Genomic DNA, 22,653 nt, shown 5'->3' with positions numbered 1-22,653 from the left:
CAAGAGTATTGAAAGTCAGAGAGATCTAGGTGTACAGGTCCACAGGTCACTGAAAGGGGCAACACAGGTGGAGAAGGTAGTCAAGAAGGCATAGGGCATGCTTGCCTTCATTGGCCAGGGCACTGAGTATAAGAATCGGCAAGTCATGTTGCAGCTGTACAGAACCTTAGTTAGGCCACACTTGGAGTATAGTGTTCAATTCTAGTCGCCACACTACCAGAAGGATGTGAAGGCTTTAGAGATGGTGCAGAAGAGATTTACCAGAATGTTGCCTGGTATGGAGGGCATTCGCTATGAGGAGTGGTTGAATAAACTCGATTTGTTCTCACTGGAATGACGGAGGTTGAGGGGCGACCTGATAGAGGTCTACAAAAAACTATGAGGGGCATAGACAGAGTGGATAATCAGAGGCTTTTCCCCAGGGTAGCGGGGTAAATTACTAGGGGGCAAAGGTTTAAGGTGAGAGGGGCAAGGTTTAGAGTAGATGTACGAGGCAAGTTTTTTACACAGAGGATAGTGGGTGCCTGGAACTCGCTAGCGGAGGAGGTGGTGGAAGCAGGGACGATAGTGACATTTAAGGGGCATCTTGACAAATTCATGAATAGGATGGGAATAGAGGGATACGGACCCAGGAAGTGTAGAAGATTGTAGTTTAGTCGGGCAGCATGGTCGGCACGGGCTTGGAGGGCCGAAGGGCCTGTTCCTGTGCTGTACGTTTCTTTGTTCTTTGTTGAGAGTGAGGACATTGAACTTTGGAAGAGTTGGTGTGTGTGTTTGTTTTAAGTTTTTGATGTGGGTTTTCTGGTGGGCAGGTTTTCCTCATGGGGGAATATCAAGGGTTAGTGTACCTTTTGTTGCCCTTCAGGGGGTATGGATTTTGGAGGCCTTGGGCGAGGGCCACCATGCTAGCTGGATGGGCTAACTAACGGGAGTGAAGTGGGGGGTTGTCAGAAGGTAGGCAAGGGGGAGGGAATGGGGCTGATGTTTTGTTTAAGGGAGGGGGAGGATTGCTGTCAAAGATGTGGTTGATGTGGCACAGTTGGAAAAGCATCGATGGCGGTGGACATCCGAGGGTAGGCCTGGAGGGTCGCGTCACGCAGGCTGGGAGCTGGCCCAAAAAAGGAATATGGCTGATTGGCAGGGGAGGGGGAGCCCCCTGCTGATTTAGACAGATATAGACACAGGCCCGTCTGCTCCTAGAGCTTCATCCTTTATTTCATAGTATCTTTCCATGATCTCCCTACCAACATGAGCCACTTCACCTTTCATCGGCCACCTGTCCATCCATTCCACCAACTTCTCTATGGAGAGGAATTTGCATGCCAGTTTTTGGGTGTTGGAATTGGCAGAGGGAGTGTCTTTGGGGCTGGCAGCTTTCTCACAGATATTCCTGCCTGCTGCACCACTCTTACTTTTTTTGAGAACATTCTGCCCTCTGTCTTTTTGAAGTTCTACACTATCCTCCTCACAGTTAACAATGTACAAAGTCTTGGATCATTTGCAAATTTTGAACTTGTGCCCTGTGCGCCAGGGTCTTCTGCTGGTTCCCGCCATGGCGGATCAGGAAACCTGCTGATTCCCAGATAGGATGGCTGACTACGCGCCATCATGCCTGCCCTGCCGTAGAGTACAGCGCAAAACACCCAGTTGCATAATTAATTAGGTTAAGGTCGGAAGGTTAGGCGGCTTTTCCCATGGGACTCCACAGCAGAAAACACTCCAAGTTCCCACGCCCGTCACGGGACCTAGTCCTAGATGGAAGAATTTGCTCATAGTCTCTACCCCCCCCCCCCCCCCCCCCCCATCCCCCCCTCCATGTTCCCTTGCTAGTCCTTGATGCATCCCATTCCCACTTTGTCCTCCTTTAGGTAAACTAACTTCTCTGATACCTGTCTTTCTGTAATGACTTAGACCAGGCCTATGAGATTGGCCAATTGTAATACGAGTTCCCTGATTAGTGACCCAATCAGGGAGTCTCTTCCCTGTATAAAACGGGGAGTGTCAGATCCTCGCACTCCCAGTGTAGACAGCAAGCTGAATGCACCTGGTTGCTCGGCTGTTGATTTTGTAAATAAAAGGAATTCTGGTGAAGGGACATCTGCCTCCGTGGACCTATTACACTTCATTTATTACAAGGCTCCCTTTTGATTTTTAACCAATCCAGGATTTATATCCTCCCCAAACTTCTCTTCCTCCTGTAAACACTGAATACTTATTAAGTATTCCTACCAATATCTACAACTTTTCTTCTCACCAACTAAAATCTTCTCTTACGGGTCCCATCTTGCCTTGGACCATTTTGATTTTACTGTTAATATAGTGTATCTTCTTTTCGTGTTTCAGGATCCTTAACGGGGAGGGGGACCAGCCACAAGTCATGATACACATCGATACCAATGACATAGGTAGGAAAAAGGACGGGGATGTAACACAGGAATTCAGGGAGCTAGGGTGGAAGCTGAGAACCAGGACAGACTGTGTTGTCATCTCTGGTTTGCTGCCAGTGCCACGTGCTAGAGAGGTGAGGAACAGGGAGAGAGTGCAGTTAAACACGTGGCTACAGGGATGGTGTAGGAGGGAGGGTTTCAGTTACTTGGATAATTGGAGCACATTCTGGGGAAGGTGGGACCTGTACAAACAGGACGGGTTACACCTGAACCAGAGGGGCACAATATCCTGGGAGGGAAATTTGCTGCAGCTCTTCGGAGGGGTTTAAACTAATTTGGCAGGGGGATGGGAAACTTATTTGTAGTCCAGGAGATAGCATTGCTGGAGTTCAGGAAGTTGATGGTAGTGCAGTACTGAGGAAGGTACCAAGGTCACAAGAGTGGACCTGCAGGCATGAAGGTGGTTTGAAGTGTGTCTACTTCAATGCGAGGAACATCAGGAATAAGGTTGGTGAGCTTGAAGCATGGATTGGTACCTGGGACTACGATGTGGCCATTACAGAGACATGGATGGAACAGGGGCAGGAATGGTTGTTGGAGGTTCCGGGGTTTAGATGTTTCAGTAAGATTAGGAAAGGTGGTAAAAGAGGTGGAGGAGTAGCATTGTTAATCAAGGATAGTATAATGGCTTCAGAAAGGCAGTTTGAGGAGGATCTGTCTACTGAGGTAGTGTGGGCTGAAGTTAGAAATAGGAAAGGAGGGGTCACTTTGTTAGGAGTTTTCTATAGGCTCCCAAACAATAACAGAGATGTGGAGGAAAAGATTGCAATGCAGATTTTGGATAGGTGCGGTAGTCACAGGGTAGTTGTCATGGGTGACTTTAACTTTCCAAATATTGATTGGAACCACTATAATTCGAATAATTTGGATGGGGCTGTTTTTATTCAGTGTGTGCAGGATGGTTTCTTCACACAATATGTGGATAGACCAACAAGAGGCGGGGCCACATTGGATTTGGTACTGGGTAATGAACCGGGCCAAGTGTTAGATTTGGTTGTGGGAGAGCATTTTGGAGATAGTGACCACAATTTGGTGACTTTCACTATAGCAATGGAGAGGGATAGAAACATACGGCAGGGCAAAGTTTATAACTGGGGGAAGAGTAATTACGATGCGATTAGGCAAGAATTGGGGAGTATAAGATGGAAACAGGAACTGTCAGGGATAGGCACAATTGAGATATGGAGCTTGTTCAAGGAGCAAATACTGTGTATCCTTGATATGTATGTCCCTGTCAGGCAGGGAGGAAATGGTCGAGTGGGGGAACCATGGTTTACAAAAGAGGTTGAATGTCTTGTCAAGAGGAAGAAGGGGGCTTATGTAAGGATGAGAAAACAATGTTCAGTTCGGGCACTTGAGGGATACAAGATAGCTAGGAAGGAGCTCAAGATAGGGCTTAGAAGAGCTAGGAGGGGGCATGAGAAGTCTTTGGCGGGTAGGAGCAAGGAAAACCCCAAGGCTTTTTACACTTATGTGAGGAATAAAAGAATGACCAAGGTGAAGTTAGGGCTGGTCAAGAACAGTAGTGGGAACGTGTGCATGGAGTCTGCAGATATAGGAGAGGCCCTAAATGAATACTTTTCTTCAGTGTTCACAAAGGAGAGGGGCCATGTTGTTGAGGAGGATAGGGCGATACAGGCTGGTAGGCTGGAGGAGGTAGATATTCGGAAGGAAGATGTGCTAGAAATTTTGAGAAGCCTGAGATAGATAAGTCCCCTGGGCTTGGTGGGATATATGCTAGGATTCTTTGGGAGGTGAAGGATGAGACTGCAGAGCTTTTGGCTTTGATCTTTATGTCCTCACTGTCTCCAGGAATAGTGCCAGAAGACTGGAGAGAGGCAAATGTTGTCCCCTTGTTCAAGAAAGGGAATAGGTATAACCCTGGTAATTATAGGCCGGTTAGTCTCTCTTTGATCATAGGTAAATTATTGGAAAGGGTCCTGAGGGATAGGATTTATGATCATTTGGAAAGATACAGCTTAATCCAGGATAGTCAGCACGGATTTGTGAGAGGTAGGTCTTGCCTCAAAAGTTTGATTGTATTCTTTGAGGAGGTAACTAAGTGTGTAGATGAAGGTAGAGCAGTTAATGTCGTATACATGGATTTTACTAAGGCGTTTGATAAGGTGCCCCATGGTCGGCTCTTGCAGAAAGTAAGGAGGCATGGCATAGAGGGAAATTTGGCCGATTGGATCAGTAACTGGCTATCACATAGAAGACAGAGGGTGGTGATAGATGGTAAATTTTCATCCTGGAGCCCAGTCACCAGCGGTGTACCACAGGGATCAGTGCTGGGTTCTCTGCTATTTGTGATTTTTAGCAATGACTTTGATGATGGAGTTGAAGGTTGGGTTAGTAAATTTGCTGATGACACCAAGATTGGTGGAGTAGTGGATAATGTGGAGGGATGTTGTAGGCTGCAAAGAGACATTGATAGGATGCAGAGCTGGGCTGAAAAGTGGCAGATGTAGTATAACCCTGATAAGTGTGAGGTGATTCATTTTGGTAGGACAAATTTGAATGCGGATTACATGGTTAACGGTCGGGTTCTGAAGAACGTGGAGGAGCAGAGAGATCTCGGAGTTCTGTCCATAGATCTCTGAAAGTTGCCACCCAAGTGGATAGAGCAGTGAAGAAAGCCTAAAGTGTGTTCGCATTTATTAACAGGGGGATTGAGTTTAAGAGCCGTGAGGTTATGCTGCAACTGTACAATACCTTGGTTAGACCACATTTGGAGTATTGTGTGCAGTTCTGGTCACCTCATTATAGGAAGGATGTGGAAGCATTGGAAAGGGTGCAAAGGAGATTTACCAGGACGCTGCCTGGATTGGAGGGTAGGTCTAATGAGGAAAGGATGAGGGAGCTAGGGCTTTTTTCATTGGAGCGAAGGAGGATGAGAGGTGACTTAATTGAGGTGACTTAAGATGATGAGAGGGATAGATAGAGTGGACGTTCAGCGACTTTTTCCACGGGTGGATGTAGCTGTTACACGGGGGCATAACTATAAGTTTCATGGTGGAAGATATAGGGGGGATGTCAGAGGTAGGTTCTTTACTCAGAGAGTGGTTGGGGCGTGGGACGCACTCCCAGCTATGGTAGTGGAGTCGGACACTTTAGGAACTTTCAAGCGGCTATTGGATAGGCATTTGGAGTGCACTAAAATGATTGTGAGTAGGTTGATTTGATCTTAGTTTCAGACTAGTTTGGCACAACATCGTGGGCCGAAGGGCCTGTACTGTACTGTACAGTTCTATGTACTATGTTATTTTCTGAGATGCTTTCCTCATTTCTTTCTCTTTGCTTTCTTTATCCCTCTCTGAACATATTTCCTGCTGTTGCCCAACTCACTAATTCCTGAACTGACTCCTTTGAGTCTATCTCCAGATTCTATCATCCAAAAACTCAATCATTTTTGCTTTTGAGCTTAGTCGATTGTATACTGAGGTCCTTTGTGCTTGGACACAGAAGTGGAACAACGAGGCGCGGTAGTCTCCAGCCCAGCATTCATTCACAAACAGCCCTAGAAAAATCAGATTATTTGGTTTCTGCTGTTTAACATGCTAAATGGCCACTGTGTTTGTCCACAAAAAAACATGCCTGTCCTTCAAAGAGAGTTGTAAATTAATTTGGGATGTCGCTTGAAGCCCAGTTGATTTCTTCTTTTCTCTTGGCTTGTTGTTAGTGTTCCATGTACATACTTTGTTAAAACAAAGTTAAAATAATATTAAAATATTACTGTGATGGTGAGACTGGATTATTTCAAAAGCGTTCAATATTTGTCAGTTTCTGTCTTCCCTTCATAGTTACCATTTAAAAAATGCATATTACTGTAAAGTTTTATTGACTCAATTTGGCAAACGTTCAGTTCCATCTATTGCAAAATAAAATTACCTGGAACAAATGCACATGCTTGTCACATTATCAGACTCAACTCATAGCCAATTGTCAGTCAAAGATAATGTCTACACCCAATTCTACATGGGTTGAAGAGTGCTTTACAAGAAGCTGCATTTTTTTTACAAAACCGTTTAGTCTTTAATTATGAATTTGTTTTCGCATTCTGTTACAATGTGTTGTGTTAAACTCCTACGCCACGGAGATGAGTGGATGTCCCAGCCATCTTGTTTCCGCACACTGATTAACTGACAGCTTATTTCTTGAATGTTTCTGTGCCTTTCGAAGAAACTGTGCCATCTCATGACAAAGATGTTCCATTTCACAGGTGTGATTAAATGCAACATTTTATTTCATTGCTGTTCCCCGCTGTATATATTGATTTCATCTATCTCCTGGTCTCGAAACACTGTTGGGGAGTCTCCTTGTTTCCCAGGGAAACGTTGACAGCTTCTTGCAACCTTGCTATCTTTTTCTTATTTTCATTTCTTCTTTCTGTCCCCTGTTCTGAAGGCATTGCCTCATGCTGGCATATTATTCCACAAGTGTCAGGACGGAATATCCTGCCTCTCACTATCCCTCTTCTTTTAATACACTCCTTAAAATTGACCTCTTCAAATAAGTATCTGGCCACCTTTCCCAACATCTCCTCCTTCCCCAACATCTCTTCCTTTCCCAACATCTCCTCCCTATGTGGTCACGTATTGCCTGATAGTGTTCCTGTGAAGGATCTTGAGACAGTTTACTGTGTTAAAAGCTTCATATAAATTTTAGTAGCCACAGAAGGGTCCACAAGAGAGGAGTAAAGAAACTGGCTTTTATTGTAACGTAACTATTCACACAATACACTTCCCGTTACAGCCGGGGCTACTCTGCTCGGCTCCCATTCGGGCTGAGCTTTTATCACAGAGTTCATTACTCCCCTGACGGGTCCCCCACCCCTCAGCGGGTAGTCAACGAGACTCACTGGAAGACTAATCAGTCCGGTCTCGTGCGGGTTATAACATGAATGAAGGTTATCACTCCCTTCATTTGTCAGGGCAGGTCACCGGACACAGAACAGGGACATGGGCTTTATCTTTTCCCCGTTCATGAGTCCAGGGTGCCCCAGCCAGAACCAACTCAGCACAAAACAAACCAAGAAACAAATGGGAAACCTCTATGAGTTATGTTCATTATTACAATAAGGGCCGGGACTCTCCGAGCCTCCGCGTCACAATCGTGCTCGGCGCGGGGGCAGAGAATGGGGCGTCAGACCCGCGATAGGGTCTGACGCCTTCCCGCGGTTCTCCATTGAAAGAGGCCCCCGCGGCGATTCTCCGCCAGCAACTGGCTGAGTTCCCGCCGGCATGGTTCACTCACGGTTCCACCCGGTGGGCACTCGGAGAAGTGGTTGCGGACACAGTCCGTGGCCGCCCTGGTGGGGGGATCCGTCACCGGGGGGGGGGCCTCCAGGACAGCCAGGCTCGCGATCGGGGGCCACCGATCGGGGGGCACGCCATCTGGGGGGGGCCTATATCATTGGAGCCGGTCCGCTGTGTGGGTCCGCCATGTTGCACGGGGCTGTCGCCTCAGGCGGCCGCCACGCGCATGAGCGGACACGCAGCCAGAAGTGCAGGGCCAAGTATCGGCAGCCAGAGCTGCGTGGAGTACTCCGGGGCCCTGCTAGCCCCCTTCAAAATGGAGAAGAACTCTGGACTTTCTCCAGGAAAGTCCAGAATGATTTGTGCCCGTTTTCTGCCGGGCGTGGGGTCATAGCCCCATTATCAGAGAATTCCGCCAGGATTTTCCGTTCATTCACCATTGCACTTTAAAACCAATTACTGTTGCCCCTCACTGAAAATAAAAGTATTTTCCTCCGTTTTTAAATGAACTCTTCACTGTAGCACAGTGGTTAGACCTGTTGCTTCGCAGCGCCAGGGTTCCAGGTTCGCTTCCTGCTTGGGTCGCTGTCTGTGCGGAATCTGCGTGTGTTTCCTCCGGGTGCTCCGGAGTTTCCTCCCACAAGTCCCGAAAGACGTGCTTGTTAGGTGAATTGAACATTTTGAATTCTCTTTCTGTGTACCCGAACAGGCGCTGAACTGTGGCGACTATGGGATTTTCACGGTAACTTCATTGTAGTGTTTTTTTAAAAATAAATTTAGAGTACCCAATTGATTTTTTCCAATTGAGGGCCAATTTAATGTGGCCGTTAAACCCTGCACATCTTTGGGTTGTGGGGGTGAAACTCACGCAAACAGGGGGAGAATGTGCAAACTCCACACGGACCCAGAGCCGGGATCGAACCTGGGACCTCGGCGCCGTGAGGCACAATGCTAACCACTGCAACACCGTGCTGCCCACTTCATTGTAGTGTTAATGTAAGCCGACTTGTGACAATAATAAAGATGATTATTTCTACGTTCCTTCATGCATAATTTCCCAGCTAAGATAATTCGCTAACTGAGGACATCTGTTTCCTGTGTCCCATCAGTTCTCACTCTGTGCTTGTCAATGGAGTCATGTGAATAGCCTAGATTCCTGGAAGGGGCTGCTGCGACTTCATCCAACACGTTCTCTGACAAAAAGCAAAATACTGCGGATGCTGGGATCTGAAACAAGAACAGAGGACGCTGGTCTGGCTGCATCTATTAGGAGAGAAACAGAGTTAACATTTCAAGCCCTTTGACTCTTTGTCAGAATTGAAGGGAAGGAGAACGTGTTAGAGCTGTGAGAGATTGCAACATGAGGTACCCTCAATAATGACGCTTAGAGATTAAACTGTAAAGAAGGCCTTATTAGACTAATAACTATACTACAGCTAGAGACGAGAGCTGACTGTTACACAGACCATGAGGCAGGCCTTTATGTATGGCTCCAAGATGGGCAGAGCCAGAGGCGGAGTCCCCAGGGTTCCAAGCCCGGTCTTAAAGGGGACATCACCTTACATGATGATAAGGCAGTAACCGTTCATCACATTCACCCCCTGTTTAAAAAGGAGTCTGGCGGGGGTGAAGTGCCATCATAGGTCCATCCGTCTTGGTGGCCGGATCGTCCTCCTCAACCTCCTCAATTCAGGCGGTGGTGCAGCGGGCACGGACGTCTCGGTTGAGGGCACATCCGGGAGCACAGCGGTCGGAGCTTCGGTCCGGGTCGGGGCAGAGGAACTAGGCAGGGCCGGGGGTACCGGAGCCGGCGCCGGCGGGGTGTGGAAAAGGGGCGCATGGTAGGAGCTCACCAATGGGTGGTAGGGCCGGAAGGGGGTGTGTTGTAGGGGGCGACAGGTCCTGCAGGGGCGCGGCGCGTCTGTGGTGGAGGATCCAGCGGGTGCCAGATCCCGGAGGGAAACCGTATCTTGCCTGCCGTCGGAGTACTCCACAACTGGGGTTGGCGTGGAGCAGTCGGACCTTTTCAACTAGGGGGTCCGTTTTATGGCTCCTCGCGTGCCTCCGGAGAAGAACAGGTCCCGGAGCCATCAGCCAAGGTGGAAGCGAGACCCCGGAGGTAGACTTCCTGGGGAAGAGAAACACTCGGTCGTGAGGGGTCTCATTCGTGGCCATGCAGAGGAGTGACCTAATGGAGTGTAGGGCATCGGGTAGGACCTCCTGCCAGTGGGTGGTTGGGAGATTTCTCGACCGCAGGGCCAGAAGGACAGCCTTCCACACGGTCGCGTTCTCCCTCTCCACCTGCCCGTTTCCCCATGGGTTATAACTGGTCGTTCTGCTCGAGGCGATGCCTTTGCTGAGCAGATACTGACGCAGTTCATCGCTCATGAACGATGTACCCCGGTCGCTGTGGATATAAGCAGGGAAACCGAACAGGGTGAAGATGCTGTGCAGTGCCTTAATCACCGTGGCTGAGGTCAAGTCGGTGCAGGGAATGGCGAATGGGAAACGGGAGAACTCATTGATCACGGTGAGGAAATAGGCATAACGGTTGGTGGATGGGAGGGCCCCCTTGAAGTCCACGCTCAGTCGCTCAAAGGGGCCCGAGGCCTTCACGAGCCGAACCTTGACTGGCCGATAGAAGTGCGGTTTGCACTCCGCACAGACTTGGCAGGTCCTGACCATGGCCTTGACCTCCTTGGTTGAGTAAGGTAGGTTGCGGGACTTGATGAAATGGACGAGCCGGGTCACCCCCGGGTGGCAGAGGTCATTGTAGATGGCTTGCAGGCGGTCCTCCTACGCGTTGGCGCATGTGCCGCGGGACAGGGCATCTGGGGGCTCGTTGAGCTCCCCTGGACGATACTTGATATCGTACGAGTAGGTGGAGAGTTCGATCCTCCACCTCAAAATTTTATTGTTTTTTATTTTGCCCCGTTGCGTGTTATCGAACATATAGGCGACCGACCGTTGGTCAGTGACGAGGGTAAACCTCCTACCGGCGAGGTAGTGTCTCCAGCACCGCACAGCCTCCACAATGGCTTGTGCCTCCTTTACGACTGCAGAGTGTCGAACCTCGGAGGCGGTGAGGGTTCGGCAGAAGAACGCTACTGGTCTGCCTCCTTGATTGAGGGTAGCAGCCAGGGCGATGTCTGATGCATCGCTCTCTACCTGGAAAGGGATGGTTTCGTCCACCGCGTGCATGGCGGCCTTGATGATGTCAGCCTTGATGCGGTTGAAGGCCAATTGAGCCTCAGCCGAGAGGGGAAAAGTGGTGGTCTTTAGGAGTGGGCGGGCTTTGTCCGCATACTTGGGGACCCACTGGGCGTAATAGGAGAAAAGCCCCAAGCACCGTTTGAGGGCCTTGAGGCTGCGGGGGAGAGGGAGTTCCTTAAGGGGGCGCATGCGGTCGGGGTCGGGACCTAGAACCCAGTCTTCCACGACATAGCCGAGGATGGCCAGCCGGGTGGTGTGGAAAACGCATTTGCCCTCGTTATAGGTCAGGTTAAGGAATCGGGCGGTCTGGAGGAACTTTTTGAGGTTAGCGTCATGGTCCTGCTGATCATGGCCGCAGATGGTGACATTGTCCAAGTACGGGTATGTAGCCCGCAAACCGTACTGGTCCACCATTTGGTCCATCGCCCTTTGAAAGACGGAGATCCCATTTGTGACACCAAAGGGGACCCTGAGGAAGTGGAAGAGCTGGCCGGCTGCTTCGAAGGCAGTATAGGGGCGGTCTTTTGATCGGATGGGGAGCTGGTGGTAGGCAGATTTGAGGTCGACTGTGGAAAAGACTCGGTATTGGGCGATCCGATTTACCATTTCCGCGATGCGAGGAAGGGGGTACGCATCAAGCTGCGTGAATCGGTTTATGGTCTGGCTATAATCCACGACCATCCGTTTCTTCTCCCCGGACCGGACTACCACCACTTGCGCTCTCCAAAGGCTGTTGCTAGCCTCGATGACTCCCTCTCTCAGTAAACGTTGAACCTCTGACTTGATAAAAGCCATATCTTGGGCACTGTAGCGCCGGCTCCTCGTGGCGACGGGCTTACAGTCAGGAGTGAGGTTAGCGAATAGCGAGGGGGGTGCGAGTTTTAGTGTCGCAAGGCAGCACACCGTGAGCGGGGGCAAGGGTCCGCCGATCTTCAGTGTCAGGCTTCGGTGGCTGCACTGGAAATCCAGTCCGAGCAGCAGGAGGGCACAGAGGTGAGGGAGGATATAAAATTTGAAACGGGTGTATTTGGCACACTGGATCGAGAGATCCGCAATACAGTACCCCGTGATTTGTACCGAGTGGCACCCAGATGCGAGGGCTATGGTTTGGGATGCGGGATGGGTGCGTAGGGAGCAGCGCCTTACCGTTTCAGGGTGGATAAAGCTCTCCGTGCTCCGGGAGTCGAAGAGGCATGCAGTGTCGTGCCCGTTGACCTGGATCTGCATCATGGAGTTCTGCAGGTGTTTTGGCCGAGTTTGATCGAGGGTGATCGCACCCAGTCGCGGGTCGTCGGAGTCGTCAGCCGAGTCGGACTCGTAAAATGGTCGCTGCCGTCGGTCGCACGTGTCGGGTCGAGAAGATGGCCGCCGACCAGATGGCCGCTCCCATGATTTGCACGAGGCTGATGATGCGTCAGAAGAGGGCGTGTCGGGTCGGTGCGCAGCAGCATTGCGAGGCCTGCGGGCCTGAGGGTCTGATTTTCGGGCCGGCTGTTCTTTGTTTTTCTGGCCCCTGGGTCTGGCCAGGCAGACCCTCGCAAAGTGTCCTTTCTCCCCGCAGTCGCTGCAGATCGCGGAGCGGGCTGGGCAGCGTGGGTGTGGGTGCTGGCCCTGCCCGCAGAAGTAGCATGGTGTGCCCCCATGGTGAGCGGGTCGCCGCGTGGCGCAGGCCTGTAATACGGTTGAGTCTGAGGAAGTCCGGGGGGGGGCTGGCAGAGTCCACGGGGTACGTACCCAAGTTATGTCGGGCCATCTCCAGCGAGGAGGCGAGTGTTAGCGTCTCCTGGAGGTCTTTTGCCCCATTTTCGAGCAGCCGCTGCCAGATGTAGGTCGAGCGGATGCCGGACACGAAAGCATCTCTGATATGCAGGTTCATATGGACTTCCCCTGTCACATCCTGATGGTCACAGTCCCTGGCAAGCGCGGTGAGTTTTTCAACAAACTCGTCGAGCGATTCCCCCGAGCGCTGCCGGCAGGTAGAGAGCAGATGCCGGGCGTGCACCTCATTGACGGGTTTGACAAACCGCTTGCGGAGCAACTCAATTGCTTCCTCATAAGTCGTCGCCTTTTCGAGTGTGGCGGAGATTCTGTGACTCACCCGGGCGTGGAGTAGACGCAGCTTGCGTGGCCCTAGGATGGGAATCTCTGCGGAGTCCAGGTAGGCCTCGAAGCACCGCAGCCAGTATTTAAAATTTTCCTTTGCCTCCGGCGTTCGTGCTTCCAGATTGAGCTTCTCTGGTTTTAGGCCTGCGTCCATCCTGAATCTAGTTTAGTCTAATAAATTGAGGTACCCTCAATAATGAAGCTTAGAGATTAAACTGTAAAGAAGGCTTTATTAGACTAATAACTATACTACAGCTAGAGACGAGAGCTGACTGTTACACAGACCATGAGGCAGGCCTTTATGTATGGCTCCCAGATGGGCGGAGCCAGAGGCGGAGTCCCCAGGGTTCCAAGCCCGGTCTTAAAGGAGACATCACCTTACATGATGATAAGGCAGTAACCGTTCATCACACAACATAAAGTAGCAACTTTAAGAACAGAAGATGGATGGCCTGGTGTGGGCTGGGGAAGGGGAGGAGGGGGAGGGGGTGCTTTGAGGCAATATATACATGGAATATTTTTTAAAAGGTACCTAAGATGGAGGAGAAAGGTCAAAATCCAAAGTTGCCGAACTCAACGTTGAGTCCTGAGGACTGCAACGTGCCCAACTGGTAGATGAGATGCTGCTCCCCCAGCCCACGCTGGGCTTCACTGGAGCATTACAGCAGGCCAAGGACGGACATGTGGGCCTGAGAGTAAAGTGCTGAGTTAAGGTACTTCTCCAACAATCTGCTGAAATTGTCTGTCTAGAAAGTATTTGTTTTGTTACACGTTTCCTGTATGATGTGGGAAAATGTGAACTTGTCCACTTTGGAAGGAATAATTGAAAAGCAGTATGTTATTTAATTGGCGAGCGATTTGAGAACTCTGTGTCAGTGAGGGATCTGAGTGTCCTGATGCGTGAGTTGCCATAAATTAGTATGCAGACACAGCAAGTGATTAGGAAGGCAAATGGAATGTTCTTGTTTATTGCAAGGGGAATGGAATATAAAAGTAAGGATGTTTTGCTGCAGCTGTACAGGGCATTGGTGAGAGTAAATCTGGAGTATTGTGTATAGTTTTGGTCCCCTTACTTGAGAAAAGATTTAATTGCAGTTCAGGGAAGGTTCGCTTGACTGATTGCTAGGAGGTTATCTTATTAGCAAAGTTTGTGCCAGCATCCATTTGTGTTTAGAAGACAGAGGTGATCTTATTGAAACATAAGATCCTGAGGGGATTTAATAGGATGTTTGAAGGATGTTTCCCCGAGAGCAGGATCAGGAGACACAATTTAAAACAAAGGGTCCCTCATTTAAGACAGAGATGAGGAGAATGCAGAGTTGAGGCCATAATCAGATTAGCCATGATCTTAACAATTGGCAGAGCAGACTCAAGGGACTGAATGGCCCACTCCTTCTCCTAATTCATATGTTCGTATTTTATACATTTCTAAGGTGAAATCAAGTTTTCTCTCATCATTTTAGCCATGGCTTAGTTACTTCAGCTTCAGAGTCAGATGGTTGTAGGTTCAATTCTCACTTCAGAGGACTGAGATAAAAAAATCTCAGGTGACACTCCGTAGAGTACTGACTAAATGCTGCACTGCTAGCTGTGCCATTCTTCAGGCAAGGTGTTAAACTGAAATTCCATTTGTCTCCTCATATAGACCATAAGACATAGGAGCACAAATAGGCCATTTGGCCCATCGAGTCTGCTCCACTTGTCAATCATGTCTGACATGTTTCTCATCCCCATTCTCCTACCTTCTCCTCATAATCCCTGATCCCCTTATTAATCACGAACCTATCTATCTCTGTCTTAAAGACACTCAGTGACTTGGCCTCCACAGGCATCTGCGGCAAAGAGTTCCACAGATTCATCACCCACTGGCTGAAGAAATCCCTCCTCATCTCAGTTTTAGAGGATTGTCCCTTCGGTCTGAGGCTGTGCCCTCGCGTTCTAGCTTCTCCTACTAGTGGAAATATCCTGCCCACGTTCATTCTACCCAGGCTTCTCAGTATTCTACAAGTTTCAATGAGATCCCTCCTCATTCTTCCAAACTCCATTGAGTACAGACCCAGAGTCCTCAACCGTTCCTCGTATGACAAGTCCTTCATTCCAGGGATCATTCTTGTGAACCTTATCTGGACCCTTTCTGAATGTAAAGGATCCCTTAGTACCATTTTGAAGAAGAGCAGTTCTCTCTGTTGTCCTTGACAACATTCATCCCTCAGCCAACATCACTAAAATCGATTAATTGGCCATTATCACATTATAGATTGTGGGACCTGGGTGTACCCAAACTGACTACTGCGATTCCCTACGTTATAACAGTGGTCACACTTACAAAGTATTTCATTGATGGTAAAGTACTCTGAGAGATCCTAGGGCCATGGAAGGCACTATACAAAAGCCAGAAAGGCACGATAAAAATGCCAGTCTTTCTTTCCATCCACTTGTCAATGATTTGAAATTTAGTGCATATGGTGCGCAATTCTCCGGAAAGATTTCCAAGTGTGGTAGCGAACGGGAACTGCCGCAAGCTGCCCAGCGCTCAGCCCAGCGAGGCCGGCAACGCAATGCAACATTAATGGGTCCACTTAACGAAGCCTCACGGGCTTCTCACTGCAAATTAAGGCTCATCAGTTGATTCACCGGCACCGTGCTCTCCAGCCCCCCGCTAACAAGTTTGAGCAACACTTAAGCTGCACTTGCTCAGCCAACCCCAGCCAGTTCGCAACAATGCCACCGAGGAGACCAGCCCTAAGATTCGGGGATGCAGATCTGAGGAGGCTCCGAGATGCAGTGGAGGCCAGGAGAGATGCCCTGTTCCACCGATAGACCCAGAGAGTGAGCCATAGGGCAGCCAGTGCTGCCTGGGATGAGGTGGCGGCAGCTGTCAGCTCGGGGAGTGTGACAATGAGGACTGGCCTTCAGTGCTGAAAAAAGGTCAACAATCTACACCGAGCGACACAAGTGAGTAGGCACCAACGTCCCCAACACCCCCCCCCCCCCCCCCCCCCACAAAGGAGCAACCACCTCTCAACTCCCCATGCGACCCCCAACCCTCCCTCAACCTCCCTCCACCTCCACCCCCCCCCCCCCACCCCAACTGCTGATGCACATCAGGTGGAGGCAGGAACCCCCAGGCGAGACAGCAGCCGGAAGGCTGCTGGATCCTAGTACCCAGCTGTATCCCAGCCTGATGCTGAGCCTGTGGAACACAATTACCCGGAGCTGATGTAGGTGATAAGGAGCAGCCAGGACATTCAGACGGAGATGTCAGTGGCACTCCAACCGGTCCATAGCCGCTTGGAGGAGTCGCAGAGGCTACGTGAGCAGGAGATGTCGCCGGTAATGAGTGGCACCGAGGCCAACACTGCTAGGGTGGCGACTGCAGTGGAGAACCACGATGTTAGCACCATCAGTGAAGGTGTCCAAGGCATTGCGCAGTGACGGCCATGGCTGAGGTTTCTAGGCAGAATTTCCGACTCGCTTTGGATGTCACCCATTACCAGGCTGACCTTGATGAGGTTCTGCGGGACATGTCCCGTTCTCAGATGGGAATGGCCGCGGCGCTCCAGAGCTTGTCCCAACCACAGGTGGGCATTGTTGAAGCGCTGCAGAGAATTTCCCAGTCACTGAGGAGCATTGCCTAGGGCGTCGGCACGATGGTACGGACCATGTGGAATCGTCAGGGCTGGCAGAGTCAGATGATGTAGCAGCAGCTGGGGTTTGAACCAACTACCCCTCCACCCCAAGGTAAACCCCAGGGCTGGCGGGGGGCGGCACCATTGGAAGAGTGGGGAATTGTACAACACATTAAACACTTTTGTGCACAATCATTATGACGCCTCTGTCACTTTCTTCTGCAATGCTGGCTGACCTCCGATCCCTTGGTCCATCACTCCAGTTATCTCCCCCTCCCTGTGGCACCCACCCACTCTCCGGCCGTGGACATGTCTCCGGAGCTGTGCCCCATCCCCTGGGTGTTTGGATGTTGGCTGTTGCATGTGCTGTGTTGCCTCCTGCAGTGTTCAAGCACAGTGTCCAGTCATCAAGGTGTGATTAGGATGCGACGCAATGACTCCCACATGTTACATGTCCCACCCACCCACGAGACTCCACTTGAGATGTATGAAGTGCTCACTTAACCACGATTTCCAATTCCCTATTAGCAATAGCCTTCAGCCGCATGGCCAGAGGCCTCAGCATTCGGTGGGGATTATGGGTGGTCGGTGGGACAGAGTGACAGTGGCAAGGGTTGCCCCGGAACGAGTACACGATCCAGGGGTTGGTACAGAGGTGCCACGAGCAGTTGCCCCCAGTTGTCAGCCCAGCGCCTTCTCCCTTACCCTCCTATGGCAGCCTACCCCTGTGCAGGGTCCCCCACCCCTAGTCGAGGGTCCCCCACCCCTCACCGAGCATTGGGGTCGCAAGCTCAGCACCCCCGGGCTCTTTGCCTGCGAGCAAAGATGGCTACTCACCTCCTCGACTCCCCACAGAAGCCCCTCCACAGGTACACGTTTTTTAGAAGGGGTACTAATCAGAGCCAGCATGACTACTTGCTGGGGAGGCCGCTGAATGACAGGAGGCCATAGGATATGGGGTCGCTCCCATTAATTGTGTGGAAATTGGGCTTAAGTGGTGATAATTGGTTTCTCGCCAAGCTACGGCGAGATCCCGATTTTGCCTACGGGAATGGGCCAGTTGCATCGCAAACTATTTGGTGCCTGGCATGGTTCTCGTTTTTGGCCTCTCCTGATATTCACCAGCCTCGTTTTGCTTGAGCGAGAGTGTACCAAGGCATAACGAGACCATGGTGGTTAATTAATTGTAGCAAGCATGATCAAACTCCACAAAGAAGAGTTCAAAGGATAACTAACCAAACCATTGATCATCTTTCTTTCAAAAAAACGTATCTGCTGCCAATTCTCTCTTGGACTACTTGGGACTACTTGGGCAGCACGGTTGCACAACCCCCGGGGAAACGGGCAAGTAGAACGGGAGAATGGGACGGTTTGGAGGGCCGTCCAGCTGGCCCTACGGTCCAGGAACCTCCCAGCCTCTCGCTGGCAGGAGGTCCTCCCTGACCCTCTGCACTCCACCCGGTCACTATTGTGCACCGCCACTAATAACACACCCCATGAATGTGTTTTTACCTTCCCCAGGAAGACCACATCTGGGGTGTCGCTCCCGACTTGGCTCGCTGCTCCAGGACCGGTCCTTCTCTGTAGGCACTTCCGACTCCACAAGGCGGACCCCTTGGTGGACAGGGTTCACCTGCTCCATGCCAACCCTCAATATGCCTACGTTGAATTCCCCGATGGCCAAGATACTGTCTCACTCAGGGACCTGGCACCGTCAGGTTCCACCCCAACACACACCCCCACCAATGCGCCCCCCCCCCCCCCCACCTCCCACCGCACCGCCAAGAGGATGAAGAGGACTTTGGCACGCTCCCGGAGTTCCCCGATGACTGGCCAGCATCAGCACCGCCATCGGTGCCACCTCCACCACCGCCAGCACCGACTTCACCGCCACCGTTACGCCGCTCCCAACGAAGCAGCAAAGCACCGGACCGGCTGAACCTTTGACGGACTCCCTACCACTGTACATAATTGCACTAATTGTATATAGTTTCACGTCACCCCCGCCGGACTCATTTTTAACAGGGGGTGAATGTGGTGTACCACTGTAATAGGAGATGTAAGGTAAGGCCTGCACTACAGGTTCGTCGGTAGCTCCTGCCGGCTGGCTCCGCCCACGGAGAACTGTATAAATATGTATGACCTCCAGTGCCCTGCCATTTCACCAGCTGCAGCAGGAGGACACACATCTGACTGTAATAAAGCCACAGTTGTACCCAACTTTAGTCTTTGTGCAATTGATCGTGCATCACACAGTGGTTAGCATGTTGCTTCACAGCACCAAGGTCCCAGGTTCGATTCCCGGCGTGCATCACTGTCTGTGCAGAGTCTGCACGTTCTCCCCATGTCTGCATGGGTTTCCTCCGGGTGCTCCGGTTTCCTCCCACAGTCCAAAGATGTGCATGTTCGGTGGATTGGCCATGCTAAATTGCCCATAGAGTCCAAAAACGTTAGTTGGGCTCCTGGGTTACGGGGATAGGTTAGAAGTGTGGGCTTAAATAGGGTGCTCTTTCCAAGAGCCGGTGCAGACTCGCTGGGCTGAATGGCCTCCTTCTGCAGTGTAAATTCTATGAATGGCATGATTAAAATAAATATTTGAAAAAAATAATCTGAAAGCTACCATGTCAGATACCAGACACATCCCTTGGATAGTATCTCGAGTAAAGTTTATTAACTCAGTACAGTGGGTGTAGGGAGAGGGGTGGTGTAAAGAGTGGGGTGCTGCTCCCCTTAATCTTTACATTCTTGAGTAAAGATTTTGTGTAAGAAAGTACCTTTGTCACAATTGCCCACACAGCGAACTGCCAGTTAATCTTTCCACTTCTACGATAAATTAGCACTAACTGAAAAACACTTGCATGAGCAACCTAAACCAGACACAGTACTGTAATTAAGGTGATTCATCGATTAACATTATTACAAAACATTTAAAAGGATTTATTGCATTAAGACCCTCATAGTGGCACAACACAGCCCAGGCCTTGCCCCACTGATGATGGCTCTCTCTGATGGTTATATCTAATATAACTAGGCAGACTGTTCAGAAATGAACATCTGCAATTCTTCTCTTCCTCTTATGCTCGCCACTCAACGTGAACTCTGATTTGAAGAAAGAGGGGGATGAATTAACATTTCCTAATTCATCAACGTAATCAGAAAGAATGGATTCAGACTTGATTCGAGCAACTGCTCTCCACTAAAACCACAACTTAATTGATTATATTTCTTAACTGCAGCAGGCGTCAGTGCCTCAGTGACCTGTGTCTTACAGACCTCTTAAATACTAAATGAACATTTTTACTGCAGAATGAGAATGGACACATTAAGCATTAACCTTTTGATCGCTCAATGTTAACCAGTTCTGCAGTGAGGCTTATTCATTTCAAACATAGAAAGCTTGGATAAAAAGCAGCATCCTCTCACATTAGTGCAGGATTCACACTAGTAATTGAACCATGCCCCGAAGGCCTTATAAGATTATCCTACAATCAGCAATACTGATATGATGGGATTAGTTTGCCTGCCTAAGTGCTCAATAATATATAGGGATATATTTTATAATTCACCATCATGTTTTGATCTATTCTTTGACGTGCAATTATGAACTTATCCAAATATTAACATCTTTTCACTATTTAATTGTTATGCTGCTGTTTCAATATATTTTGGTGCATTGGCTAAATATAGCTCCCAACAGGAAATGCTTTGCATAAGGCCATTAAGGAAATGACAGCTGAGCTGCTTACAATGACATTCTGCACCAGAATTCAACAAATTGTTCTAATATTTAAACGCTACGGGCAACCAAAAATTTGATACAGAAAATTACGAGTGACTGAATTCCATCACTGGATGGTGGGTGAGGATACGCGAGGTCAGATTAACCTGATAAAGTTCCCTAAAGTAGCAAGAGAATCCTTTCCACTCCCACTCGAAAGAAAGATTTTAGCCCCAGTAATGTGCGTGCAAAAAAATGCAGTTGTTTGCTGTTGCTTCTTCATCAAATAAGAGAATGTGGGTATGATCTAACGTCTGCGCCACACCCGACTCGGGACGCGACCGGTAAATCTTGCGTGATTTATCCAGCTCGTCACGCCTCGCGAGATGTCGCGATCTGGACTCCACCTACTATGGATGGGACCTAGATTTGCATATTCAAGTGTGCAGTCATGTTCACTTGAATATGCTCTCGCCGGAAACACCCAAAGCGCGGGATCTAACCCATGTGGATGAGCCAGATGGCCCTTGCTGGGGTCTCCTAGGTGATCGGTGGACCCTGGGTGGTCGGCCTCTGAGCAGGGTGGTACTCTGGCACGGCTGATGCCACCTGGGCACCTTAGCACTGCTGGACTAGCACCCCAGCAGTGCCACCTGGGTGCAACCCTGGTGCTGACAGGGTGCCTGGGTAGCACTGCCATTCTGGCAGTGTGCCAGGCTGACAGTACCAAGGTGCCTGGGTGGGATTTTGCCGGAGATGTGGCCCAGGGGTGGCTTACCCTTGTGAGGTTCAGGATCCTCCATGGGGTGTCGGGGACATTCGGAGACCATGGTGAGGGGTCTCGAGATTGGGGCTCCAAAATGGGACTAAGTGCGGCCTCGGCAGGGCATTCCTTGTTAAGGCCCCAAAATGAAGCAGAGTCCTGTTTAATGGAGGTGTCCTTCTTGGCGCTGCCGGGAACCACTAGCTGAACGCACATTATATGAAGAAGACAACTTGAAATAATTTTGTTTTCTTCAGGACATTGCCAATAAATTGTTTATGTAATGATTGCATATACACAGCCGTGACTATAAATGGCACATTTTTTCTCATTTGTTTATACTTTTTCTTGGAGTTGCAGTATTCTAAGATCTAACAGGAACAGTTTCCCTTTCTGTTCTGTTTCCTCACACTAAACAAATGTCATCTTTCTATGTAGACAGAAAGCAGTTACTGTCATCCCTCATTGTGGAAAGCTGATCGGAAATAACAATGTACTACAGTTCCTTTTTTTAAAATCAAGGGCTGATCTTATCTAGAATTGTGCCCGATGCTGAGTAAAACAGAAATCCCAAGGAGTCGGAATTTTATGGATGCGATATTTGTATTAAGGAGCTTCTGTTGTGTTTGGAATTCTACAACATACGGTAGATCATTACCACCTCCAGCAAAAATCGAGAGTGAATGATTGATGATTGGGGTATTTCTGACACAGGTACAGAATTCTTGGTTGACTTTGGGTCTGGCATTCATTGATAAGTTCAAAAATATTAAAGAATTCCAAGTTCGGTAGGTCTATAATTCAAACCCAAATGCAAAATGCAGAATAAGGTGACTATTGGGAATCTGGGCAGAAAATGCTGGAAATATGCAGTAAGTCAGGCAGCATCTGAGGAGAAAGAAACATAATTTACATTTCAAGCCTGTGACAATGCTCCGTTTCTCTCTCCACAGAGAATTTCTAAACTTTTTCTTTGGTCTTTATGATTCAAACTTTATTGTGCCATAGATGGCCATCTCCATTCTTGCTTCCTTTGGGGAAAAAACCTTGTTAGGGGGCATGGGTTTTCCTCCCCCGTTATTTTGCCATGTGGGATCGGTGGCAAGAGCAGAAAATCCTACCAGAGACCCAGAACACAATTTAATCCAGGGGATTTCCTGTTCCGATTGTCTCTTCCTTCCCGCCCTCTCCCTGCCAATGATGTAATGGGAGTGAACGTGCCGGGGACCGTAGGTGGGGGAGCTGTTCCATGGGGGAGGGGTATTCCATGGGTTGTGTTTCGTACGGGAGGAGGATGTTCTGTGGATGTGGGAGGGTATTACATATGGGGGGGGGGGTTTCTGGCGGTGGGGGCTGTACTGTGGTGGGTGGGGGTGTTCAGTGGGTGACTCTATTTTTAATTTTTTTACATCGGGGACTCCCCTTTTACATGGCGCACCAGTTAAACCTAAGTTGCTGTTGGGGCAGGTTCAATCATGGTTATGCCATGGGACCCCCCCCCCCTTCATTTTCTATTAGCAGA

The sequence above is a fragment of the Scyliorhinus torazame genome, chromosome 1 (assembly GCF_047496885.1).
Source record: "Scyliorhinus torazame isolate Kashiwa2021f chromosome 1, sScyTor2.1, whole genome shotgun sequence".
Lineage (NCBI taxonomy): Eukaryota > Metazoa > Chordata > Chondrichthyes > Carcharhiniformes > Scyliorhinidae > Scyliorhinus > Scyliorhinus torazame.
This window is presented reverse-complemented; position numbering follows the sequence as displayed.